The sequence below is a fragment of the Canis lupus genome, chromosome 27 (genome assembly GCF_003254725.2).
Source record: "Canis lupus dingo isolate Sandy chromosome 27, ASM325472v2, whole genome shotgun sequence".
NCBI lineage: Eukaryota > Metazoa > Chordata > Mammalia > Carnivora > Canidae > Canis > Canis lupus.
In genome coordinates this window covers 26,547,501-26,560,218 of record NC_064269.1, presented here as the reverse complement: position 1 = coordinate 26,560,218, position 12,718 = coordinate 26,547,501, and the positions used below count along the sequence as shown (strand labels likewise).

General features: G+C 36.9%; 1 protein-coding gene across 6 annotated transcripts in view; it reads right to left on the bottom strand.

Annotated features, from left to right (window-relative positions):
• The window catches only part of SLCO1A2 (solute carrier organic anion transporter family member 1A2), a 118,210-nt gene that overhangs the window by 70,132 nt on the left and 35,360 nt on the right, over window positions 1–12,718 (bottom strand). For 4 of the 6 annotated variants that reach the window (XM_025455287.3, XM_025455294.3, XM_025455292.3 and 1 more), the window contains exons 2-3: window positions 3,746–3,849; window positions 1,705–1,749 (exon numbers count right to left, since the gene is read on the bottom strand). The exons of the other annotated variants lie outside the window; for them this stretch is intronic. The gene's annotated coding sequence lies outside the window, so the exon portion shown is untranslated. The remainder of the gene's footprint in view (window positions 1–1,704; window positions 1,750–3,745; window positions 3,850–12,718) is intronic. 6 annotated transcript variants of the gene reach the window in all.

The window sequence follows — 12,718 nt, the reverse complement described above, 5'->3', positions numbered from 1 at the left end:
TTTTAAAAAAATTATCTTTCCTTGGCTTCATGACACCACATTCTGTATCACCTCTTACCCCCACCCAATGCACTTTGAATCATTACTGATGACCAGAGATCAAAGCCAGAACACATTTTATTACTTGAATTAATATTAATTTAATTCAGCCATTTGTATTAGTAGTGATACTATCTTTCATGGATTTCCTTCTTGTGTACTCCTTCTTAGTCTTCTTTGGATGCTTCTCTTCTCCCCACTCCATAAATACTGGCAATTTTCCAGGCTCTGTTATTATTCTCTCCTTACCTATCTATCTTAACCCTGTGGAGTCTACCCATTCCTATTGTCTCCACTACTATCTATAAAGATACAAACATCAAACTCTTTTCAACAGTTGCCTGTTGAACATCTCAGCTTGGATGTTTTGCAAACATTTCAAATTTATTGGTACCATACTGTCCAAATATTGGAGTCCTTCTAGATTCCATTCTCTCCCTCACTTCCCAGTTGCTGAGTCCTGTTGACTTTGCTTTATAAATATCTGCTGAGTCCATCCATTTATCCCTACTCTGTAACGGACATCTGTTGTTTTGACTTTCTAGCACCCTTTCCACTTCTTTCTGTTACCAGAAGACCTCTGTTGGATTTATTTTTAACTTATTGAAAATATGAGTCTGTCCTTTTCTAGATGGTGAAGCAGTAATAGTTGCATTACAAAAGCAACCTGTGGCCTTGTTTTTAGTCATGTGGAGGAAGCCAGTACGAGAGAATAAGTTTGAAAAGTAGAAAGTATATACAAAAGATAGGTAATGACAGCAAGGGGGATGACAAAGAAAAGGAGAGGGAATGAGGAAGAGACTGCTGGAATTTTGAGTTTCCTTTGTCCAACCCAGATGAAATTTTTACTTTAATGTTTTGATAATGAGTCAACAAATTCTTCCTTTAGTCCTTGGTTTGAGTTAGATTTGTATCACTTGTAACCAAAGAATTGTAATAGATAATGGTAAGCCACTCCAGTCCACAGTCACCTCCTACCAAATCTCCCCATATGCACCCTTGCTCGCTGATAATCCATCGCCAAAATGCAACTAAATTATCATTTGAAAATCAAAATTTCTGTCTTTAAAATAAAGTCCTCAATCTTTTTTTTTTTTTTAAATTACTTTTTTTTTTTCAATTTATCTATGATAGTCATACAGAGAGAGAGAGAGAGGCAGAGACACAGGCAGAGGGAGAAGCAGGCTCCATGCACCGGGAGCCCGATGTGGGATTCGATCCCGGGTCTCCAGGATCGCACCCTGGGCCAAAGGCAGGCGCCAAACCGCTGCGCCACCCAGGGATCCCTAAAGTCCTCAATCTTAACATGGGATCTGATCTCTTACTACTTCTCACATCACATCTTGAATTATTCTATTGTGATCCATGTACTAGCCATACTATATTTCCCTTCAGTTCTTCAAGCATCAATCAGTCTGAAAAGCTCTTACTTCTGTATTTCCCTGCACTTCCTTCCCTTCCCAGCTAGGTCAACTTCTGCTCATCTATAAGTGCATTTCAAGGGCCTTGGCCTAAGTTAAAACTCTTTTAGATATGTTCTTCTTTATCACACCTTTAATTGCCACACATTTAATGTAGATTTAGAGTGACATCATTTCATTCATACCTTTAAACCTACTAAACTTTAAGTTCCATCAATGTACGAACCTGATCTGTCTTGCTTACCTCTGAATCATCTCCCCCACTTCCCACCATCACCCAATTCAGTGCCTGGAACAGAAGAAATGCCTATTAGTATTTGCTGAATTGAGAATTAATTTTAAAATACAAATGAGCTGCCATCTTTTTTAATCAAACTGCCATCAAAGGTTTTTTTATTATAATACTCAACATTGACAAAGATCTTTCACTCACTGATGATGAATATATAAATGATATGGTATTGTAATAATAACTGAGCAGTAGGTATCAATTATTTAAAAATACAGTCCTTAGGCACCTGGGTGGCTTAGTCCGTTAAGCATCTGACTTCCGCTCAGGTCATGATCCCAGGGTACTGGGATCTAGCCACTCATTGGACTCCCTGCTCAGTTGGCAGCCAGCTTCTCCCTCTCCACCTGCTTGTGCTCTCTCTCTGTGAAATAAAAAATAAATAAATAATCTTAAAAAGATAAAATAAAAAAATAAAAATGTAGTCCTTGACCTGACAATTTTACTTCTGAAAAGATTAAGAAGAATGTAATTCTAGGCAAAATAATGTACCAGGGAAACTTACCACAGCTTTGTCTCAATAAATTATTGTAAATTATAGGCAAAAACGCCCGAATGTCCAACAATAGGGATTGTTTATTTTCTACATATACACTAGAATAAAATGTGGCTATTTAATGTTACAAGGTTATTACTCACATGGGAAAATATTCCTAACATGTTTTTAAATAAAAAGAGGCAGGGGATCCCTGGGTGGCTCAGCGATTTAGCGCCTGCCTTCGGCCCAGGGTGTCATCCTGGAGTCCCAGGGTCGAGTCTCAGGATCCAGTCCCGCATCGGGCTCCCTGCATGGATCCTGCTTCTCCCTCTGCTTGTGTCTCTACCTCTCTCTCTCTCTGTCTCTCATTAATGAATAAACAAAATAAAATCTTTAAAAAAAATAACAAAAGGCATATTAGAGAATGATATGAATGGTATGATGTCACTTTAAGTCAACACTCAGATATATAGAGATTACAAATCAATGTTGGGAGAAAATTCATCAAAATGCTATGTTTTATTATCTTTCAAAGGTGAGACTAAGTTGGTTTTACTTTAATATTTTTGCTTATCTGTATTTTCTATATCTCTTTAATGAGCAAATACTGGATGATTTAAAATTTTTCTCATAATTTGCTACCATATATGGAGGGTTTATAATCTTGCAGGCTCTATGCAAAATGCTTCATATGCATTATCATTTAATTATCAAATAATTGCTTCTGTTATTCAGTATTAAAAATGAAGAACTAGAGATTTAGAAATATTAATTTGCTCCAGGCCACACCTGGATTCCAATCCAAATTTGTCAGCCTCCAAAGCCCTAGATCTTCTTTTTTTATTATTTTTTTAAAGATTTTATTTATTTATTAATGAGAGACAGAGAGAGAGAGAGAGAGAGAGAGGCAGAGACACAGGCAGAGGGAGAAGCAGGCTCCATGCCGGGAGCCCGATGTGGGACTCGATCCTGGGTCTGCAGGATCAAGCCCTGGACTGAAGGCGGCGCTAAACCGCTGAGCCACCCGGGGTTCCCCTCTTCTTTTTTCTTAAATGAAGACTTTATGTATGTATGTATTTATTTATTTATTTATTTATTTATTTATTTGAGAGAACATGTGTGCATGCACAAAAGCTGGAGAAGGAGCTGAGAGCCAGCGAAGGAAGGAGGGAGTGGGAGGAAGAGGGAGAGGAAGAAAATCTCAAGCAGAGTCAGTGCACAGTCCTAGGCTGGGCTGAATTTCATGACCCAAAGATCATGACCTGAGCCAAAACCAAGAGTCACACGCTTAACCAACTGAGCTGCCTGGGTGCCTCTCCAAAGCTCTAACTTTTAATCATTATACTATAATAACAAGGTACCTTAATGTGTACAAGGCACTCTGCTAAAGAGGTATTTGGTAAATAAGTCAGCAATTAGATCACCCTTACTTTCAAGCAGCTTACAAGTCAATAGATAAGACATATAGATGATTACATGGCATGGGAAAACGTGTTTTGAATCATGAGAGGTACAAACCTGGAGGTCACAAAATTCAGGATGTGTTGTGAATAACAAGCACCTCACATTGTAGTAATTAGTGCAGTTTCTCAAAATGTGGCCTTCAGTCCATAAGGGCCCACCTCAAGAGAAAAAAAATCCCTCTCAATTTGGGAGAATTCAGATTATCTCCATGAGCATCATACATTTATGTCTTGCATTTTTAAAATGCTTTCCAATCCTCATAAACATTACTAACAATGTAATCTAAAATCTTGAGAATAAGGGAATTGATTAAGGGAATATATGAGGTGCACCAACACCAGGCTGTATTATATCCCCGAATACCTGAGGTCAGACAAATGCAATATAAGCCCACCAACATACCCTAGGCCTTTGGGTCTTAGTTTATACTGATTTGAAATTGGCCCTAGGAAGTTTTCTCCTGGGTTTCAAACAAAATCTTGGGACATGTTTGAGGTACAGATTGAAATGGATTCAAAATGCCTCCATTTGCCTATATTCTTATGGAAAATGTTAGGTGTCCTATTGCATCAGCCTCTTAGTTACTACCTTAAAAGGTCTGCTAGGATTTTTTTTGTTTTGTTTTGTCTTGTCTTGCTTTTACTCAATGACACTTTTATTTTTTACTGTGGTAAGAACATTTAATATGAGCCTTACCCTCTTAAATTTCTAAGTACACAATATAGTATTGTTAATTATAAGCACAATATTGTGCAGCAGATCTGTGGAATGTTTTCATCTTATATAACTGAAACTTTATATCAGGTGAACAGCAAATCTCTATTTCCCCCTTCTTCAGCCTCTGGCAAACACAATTTACTCTGTTTGTATTAGTTTAACTATTTTAGATACCTCATATAAGAGGAAAATCATACAGTATTTGTGACATAGCATAATGTCTTCCGGTTAGTCCACATTGTCATCTATGGAGCTAACAAACTAAAGCCCTTATGGTTTTTACTGGATCAAATCTTTTAGAATTTGTTTAATTGCTACCAACCACCTCTCTTGGTCTTCCCTCCCTTTGCATTTAACAATAGCCTTTAAAAAGGAAGGTATTCTGTTTTATTTCATAGATTGACCAGTTAGAAATGCACTTTACCAAAGCACTTTAATGCAGACCTACATCCCCAAAACTGAATTTATCACTGGAAATGCAAAGAGAGGAAAGACTAAAATGGGTAAATAGTAGCAATTAGCTAAGATCCTAAGAGGCTCAAGCTATTAAAAGCTAAGAGGGCTTTAGTTTGATAGCTCCAATTCCATACAGTCAGTAAAATTACAAGTAATCTTACTTTATTTTCCCAGTAACTGGGTCATTACGCTCTTTCTCCACCTTTACCTATTTCAACAGGTCATCTGACTGCGGGAATCTCTATATTGATTGGGTCCTCTCAGTAAGAGTGCTAATAGCTGTGTGTAGGTATGTCTGAGAACACCAGTCATCATTTTGAGTTCTTCAAGGCTGCCCACATATAAATACTCCTTTGTGCCTGTCATCTGTTTATAGATAAAATTTGTTACCGTGGGCCTCTGAACTGAAAATATTCATTCAGAATACATAGGTGTTGACTCTTTCCAGCCACAGCGAACAGTGTGTTACACCAAATATCATCAATCCATCTGAAACACATTGAAATAAAAATACTCTTTCCCTGTTGCTCTACAAATCTGGTTGGTTCATTGGTTAGTTAACCATTTCTATGGGAGTGGGAGATGGAGGGAGTATGGGTGACAGTAAGCAAAAGTATCTGTGAGCTTGGCAATTTTGTCACCCAATAAATTATTATTAAAATGAAACCACTAATTTTTAAAGCAATTTTTGGCATAAGTTATTTAAACTTCTTAACAGTGGATATAAAAACAGGTAGATTTCAACCTAAATTATATGTTACTCTGAACAGTGTTATAACATAATCATAGAATATCCCTCTTAAATTATTGTAGGACCTGTTTAAATAATCAAATCCTAATCGGAGTTCTTTTGACTATACGTAATGTCAGTTAAAATTCATCTCTGTAATTAGATTCAACAACAGCATTCATAACTAAAAGAATTTGGAGCCAGTTAATTTCATTGCATATCTATTTAGATTGGAAGTTACTTAGCATTAGATAAAATTGCAATAAAACTCAAATATAAACAACAGGAAGTAATATTACTTATAAAGTGTTTCTAAATATAAAACAAACAAAAAACATGAACAAAGTTTCAAAGAGCTAATGAACTTCTGAACCTCATGGACAGTAATATTGTATAGAGGAAAAAGAAGTTAATTCCAAAACTTAGAACATGGAAGGCTGATAGCCCCTTCCCATACTTTCTGGATTGTGCTCAGAGAAAACAACAATAGTAACAAAAGTCAAAGCTCAATGGCTGTGGTAGGAGATAATGTATGATTGCTCTTATGGGCCTATTGTATTCTTGTTTTCTTCCTTTTCATTTAACTCATATTTGAAAATCTCCTATAGACAATTTGGCTCTTTCTCAGAGGTTTAGCCCAAACCTAGGTTTCATTGCTGTCAGATCTAGTGGAGGATAAAGCACAGGGCAAGAAGCTGAGTTATGATGTGTGGATGTCCCTTTAAGAAACTGACCACTCATTAGAAAGGAGAAGACTAAGCTAAGAGTCATTCTCAGCTAGTCATTATCTGCCATTTGATAGTGAAAATAGAGGTTTAAATTTCCCAAATTTACCTTCCTTTGAACTCCAATCTCAGTTATAAGAATTAATCTCTTAACCTATGTATAATGTTCCAATTGTGTGGCAATTTTGATGTATGGCACATGGAGGTTAGACTCTTCTTGCCATTCTCTAACGTGAATTTGAAACGTTATATTGTCACTCAAAGCATTCAAATGCTCATCTGTAGAATTTATATTTCCTACTTCACAGGGTTGTTTGAACATCAAATGAGATATTATACAAAACGTCCTAAGAAAATGCCGGACATAGAGCTGATTCTGGGTAAGCAGACAGTTATAATGTCTACCTCTCTCCCCTGCATAAGACATTGCCTTCCAGCTCTTTGGGAACCCTATGCCAACAATGAACTTTTCTTTCTCCCAGCTCACCAAACTCCCCTTTCCTGCTGGCTCCTGAAAGATCAACAAGCATTTATTGAATGTGTACTTACTAAGTGCCAGGTATTTTTCACATGTTATCTTAACCTAACCCTAACCTCTCCTGAAGTTATTGGTCTTTCTTTCTTCTTCTCTTTAAGATGAAACCTCTTCAAAGAGGCTACAGTAGAAGAATCTGTATAAGGAATATTGTCAGAGGAAATATGGATGTCTAGATATTGTGCTCAAAATTTAGGTGGTGGGCAGCCCTGGTGGTGCAGCAGTTTAGCACCGCCTTCAGCCCCGGGCGAGATCCTGGAGACCTGGGATCCAGTCCCACATCGTGCTCCCTGCAGGGAGCCTGCTTCTCCCTCTGCCTGTGTCTCTGCCTCTCTCTCTCTCTCTCTCTCTCTCTCTCTATGAATTTGTTTTGCCCCCCCCCGTCTCTATGAATAAATAAATAAATAAATAAATAAATAAATAAATAAATAAATAAAATCTTTAAAAAAAGAGAGAAAAAAAAATTTAGCTGGCATGTTCGAGTGCCACCTAAATAGACACAAAAGTCTATTTTCCACATCATCTTCTTAAAAGAATCCTGATTCTCAATATGTTAAGATCCACTGATCGAAGTCAGTGACATTTTAGGACTGTTACACTATCCCTTCATACCTGCTCTTCTCTGTAATATGAACTGAAGTATTCTAGCTTTTGTCATCAGTAAACTTTTACTTGTCAAATTCTAATTTTTATTTTTAGTCTGCATCCTGTGTAATCTATCAGCATCATATGATGTTCAACCCAAGCTTTTCTTCTTGGAACTTTCTTGTCACTTCACTTCTGACATTACTTTCGTCTCCCAATAAGTCATGTTTGTGCACTCCCATTTCTTTCTCTTTTCCTACTCATCATTATGAGTCCTAAATTTTGATATTTACCAACATACACTTTCTCTTATTCTTGTTGTACATGCTTTTTTTGGATTATATAATTCATGTCCAAAAACGTCCCACATCTCTAGATCAGACCTATCCTGATATCCACATTCATGTTTCCAGGTGTTTAAAAAAATTTCATGAATGTCCAGAAGTATACTAAAGTTTTAAGCTTCACTAATAATAAAAGAAATTCAAGTTATTATAAAAGTGTTCCTTTCCTTTACCATATGGCTCATGGGTATTTTTTTCTAAATATACCATGTTGAAAAATTCAAGGATAAACAGATACACTAATGTATTTCCAAAGAAGAGTAGATTATTATTACAACTTTCATACAGAGGAATTTGGCTCTGTAGCTCAGAATTTTTTAGAATATGCATATATAGTTCTGTTTCTGTAGTATGAAATTATACCAAAGGGCCTTCCCATTAAGACAACTAGAACTTAGATGAATTAAGATATTTTTTAAGGCATAGTTAAGCTCATAAGAAGAAAAAGAAATCTCAAAGTATGAAGGGGGAGGTAATGAACTAAAATTTGAGAAGACCCACAAATAAGCAGACAGCAAAAGAAGGTTGCCCTGGAAGCAAATACTGACAGAAATCCTAAAACCCTAACGTCCTAACCTTTAGGTTTGTCTCAGGGTTGGAGAGCTAATGTGAATCTCTTATGTTACTCTGGACCCTCCATGGAGCTGAAGTGATCCCAGATATTGGCAAATTCTGATATTGGCAGATGTAACCATAGATATCCTTTCTAAGGGAACATCCCAGGAAGGGCCCCTATGATTCCTGCAGATTGAATTTAAGAACTTATGATCTTATAAATACAAATTAAGTCATCGTGAGAGAGTTATCAGAAACAAAATACAGATTCAATGTCTAAGGAAATTCATATTATGAAATTATCAGAAACACAACATTAAGTAAATATATGTGAAGTGATAAAAATTTAAAGATAGCTTATCTTAAAATCAAACTATTAAAAATGACCAAGAAGTATTTGAAACAATGTAATCATTGATATTAAAACTCATTGAGTCATATCAGATAGAGATGAAAGAGATAATTCATGAACTGGAGAAAAGATATCAGGAGAACACTCAGAATTAGCAAACATAGATGGCACAAAATAAAGAGACTGCATGATATAATAGAGAAAAGATTCAGGAACCAGACTAACTTTGAATTCCAGCTTGATCACTAATTGGCTCTGTGACCTTGGGCATGTTACTGTCCTCTCTGTACTTCAGTTTTATCATTCGTTAAAAAAATTGGAATTTGTGTAAGGATGAATGCTTGGACCAAAGCTGATAATATTAAGCATATAGAATAAATGTTATTAATATGACAGAAGTAAGCCCAAAATATATATTATATCAAGAAACATGTGGCTTAACTGCCCTGCCAAAAGAAAAAAGAGAAAAAGAAAAAACACAAGTCATGATAGCATCTAACAAGGTAGAATTCAGAGTATTAGAAAAGACATAGAAAGGTAGATTAAAGGTACAAAAGGGGGCAATTCACAGTGAAGATGTAAGTGTTATACATTTGTTTCACCCAGTGACAGTAAGGTGATTTCATACAGCAGAAAATGCAAGAAGTACAAAGATAAATCAGCAGAAACAGTAATCAGGCTTAATTCTCCTCCCAGTGCAAGATGTAACAAGATGAAAAGCGTAAGAAAAGATTTAGAAAACTTAAATAACAGTTTCAATAAAATAGATGATATGCACATATATTGAACTTTTGTACCTGAAGTGGAAATTACAGCTTTAAAAAAAAGTCCTTATGGAACCTTTATTAAAACTGATCATTTATTAGGTCACAAAGAGAGATTTATCAGAGTCTAAAGTAGAATCAATACAGAAAGCATTGCTTGACCACAAAACAATAAAAGAAAACTCCTCCACTAAGAAAGATTTAATCATGGAAACTAATGAGAATGAAGATACAACCGTTCAAAATCTTTGGGATGCAGCAAAAGCAGTCCTAAGGGGGAAATACATCGCAATACAAGCATCCATTCAAAAACTGGAAAGAACTCAAATACAAAAGCTAACCTTACACATAAAGGAGCTAGAGAAAAAACAGCAAATAGATCCTACACCTAAGAGAAGAAGGGAGTTAATAAAGATTCGAGCAGAACTCAACGAAATCGAGACCAGAAGAACTGTGGAGCAGAGCAACAGAACCAGGAGTTGGTTCTTTGAAAGAATTAATAAGATAGATAAACCATTAGCCAGCCTTATTAAAAAGAAAAGAGAGAAGACTCAAATTAATAAAATCATGAATGAGAAAGGAGAGATCACTACTAACACCAAGGAAATACAAACAATTTTAAAAACATATTTTGAACAGCTATACGCCAATAAATTAGGCAATCTAGAAGAAATGGACGCAGTCCTGGAAAGCCACAAACTACCAAAACTGGAACAGGAAGAAATAGAAAACCTTAACAGGCCAATAACCAGGGAGGAAATTGAAGCAGTCATCAAAAACCTCCCAAGACACAAGAGTCCAGGGCCAGATGGCTTCCCAGGGGAATTTTATCAAACGTTTAAAGAAGAAACCATACCTATTCTCCTAAAGCTGTTTGGAAAGACAGAAAGAGATGGAGTCTTTCCAAATTCGTTCTATGAGGCCAGTATCACCTTAATTCCAAAACCAGACAAAGACCCCACCAAAAAGGAGAATTACAGACCAATATCCCTGATGAACATGGATGCAAAAATTCTCAACAAGATACTAGCCAATAGGATCCAACAGTACATTAAGAAAATTATTCACCATGACCAAGTAGGATTTATCCCTGGGACACAAGGCTGGTTCAACACCCGTAAAACAATCAATGTGATTCATCATATCAGCAAGAGAAAAACCAAGAACCATATGATCCTCTCATTAGATGCAGAGAAAGCATTTGACAAAATACAGCATCCATTCCTGATCAAAACTCTTCAGAGTGTAGGGATAGAGGGAACATTCCTCGACATCTTAAAAGCCATCTATGAAAAGCCCACAGCAAATATCATTCTCAATGGGGAAGCACTGGGAGCCTTTCCCCTAAGATCAGGAACAAGACAGGGATGTCCACTCTCACCACTGCTGTTCAACATAGTACTGGAAGTCCTAGCCTCAGCAATCAGACAACAAAAAGACATTAAAGGCATTCAAATTGGCAAAGAAGAAGTCAAACTCTCCCTCTTCGCCGATGACATGATACTCTACATAGAAAACCCAAAAGTCTCCACCCCAAGATTGCTAGAACTCATACAGCAATTTGGTAGCGTGGCAGGATACAAAATCAATGCCCAGAAGTCAGTGGCATTTCTATACACTAACAATGAGACTGAAGAAAGAGAAATTAAGGAGTCAATCCCATTTACAATTGCACCCAAAAGCATAAGATACCTAGGAAAAAACCTAACCAAAGATGTAAAGGATCTATACCCTCAAAACTATAGAACACTTCTGAAAGAAATTGAGGAAGACACAAAGAGATGGAAAAATATTCCATGCTCATGGATTGGCAGAATTAATATTGTGAAAATGTCAATGTTACCCAGGGCAATATACACGTTCAATGCAATCCCTATCAAAATACCATGGACTTTCTTCAGAGAGTTAGAACAAATTATTTTAAGATTTGTGTGGAATCAGAAAAGACCCCGAATAGCCAGGGGAATTTTAAAAAAGAAAACCATATCTGGGGGCATCACAATGCCAGATTTCAGGTTGTACTACAAAGCTGTGGTCATCAAGACAGTGTGGTACTGGCACAAAAACAGACACATAGATAAGTGGAACAGAATAGAGAACCCAGAAGTGGACCCTGAACTTTATGGTCAACTAATATTCGATAAAGGAGGAAAGACTATCCATTGGAAGAAAGACAGTCTCTTCAATAAATGGTGCTGGGAAAATTGGACATCCACATGCAGAAGAATGAAACTAGACCACTCTCTTTCACCATCCACAAAGATAAACTCAAAATGGATGAAAGATCTAAATGTGAGACAAGACTCCATCAAAATCCTAGAGAAGAACACAGGCAACACCCTTTTTGAACTCGGCCATAGTAACTTCTTGCAAGATACATCCACGAAGGCAAAAGAAACAAAAGCAAAAATGAACCATTGGGACTTCATCAAGATAAGAAGCTTTAGCACAGCAAAGGATACAGTCAACAAAACTCAAAGACAACCTACAGAATGGGAGAAGATATTTGCAAATGACATATCAGATAAAGGGCTAGTTTCCAAGATCTATAAAGAACTTATTAAACTCAACACCAAAGAAACAAACAATCCAATCATGAAATGGGCAAAAGACATGAAGAGAAATCTCACAGAGGAAGACATAGACATGGCCAACATGCATGAGAAAATGCTCTGCATCACTTGCCATCAGGGAAATACAAATCAAAACCACAATGAGATACCACCTCACACCGGTGAGAATGGGGCAAATTAACAAGGCAGGAAACAACAAATGTTGGAGGGGATGCGGAGAAAAGGGAACCCTCTTACACTGTTGGTGGGAATGTGAACTGGTGCAGCCACTCTGGAAAACTGTGTGGAGGTTCCTCAAAGAGTTAAAAATAGACCTGCCCTACGACCCAGCAATTGCACTATTGGGGATTTACCCCAAAGATACAGATGCAGTGAAACGCCGGGACACCTGCACCCCGATGTTTCTAGCAGCAATGGCCACGATAGCCAAACTGTGGAAGGAGCCTCGGTGTCCAACGAAAGATGAGTGGATAAAGAAGATGTGGTCTATGTATACAATGGAATATTGCTCAGCTATTAGAAATGACAAATACCCACCATTTGCTTCAACGTGGATGGAACTGGGGGGTATTATGCTGAGTGAAGTAAGTCAATCGGAGAAGGACAAACATTATATGTTCTCATTCATTTGGGGAATATAAATAATAGTGAAAGGGAATATAAGGGAAGGGAGAAGAAATGTGTGGGAAAT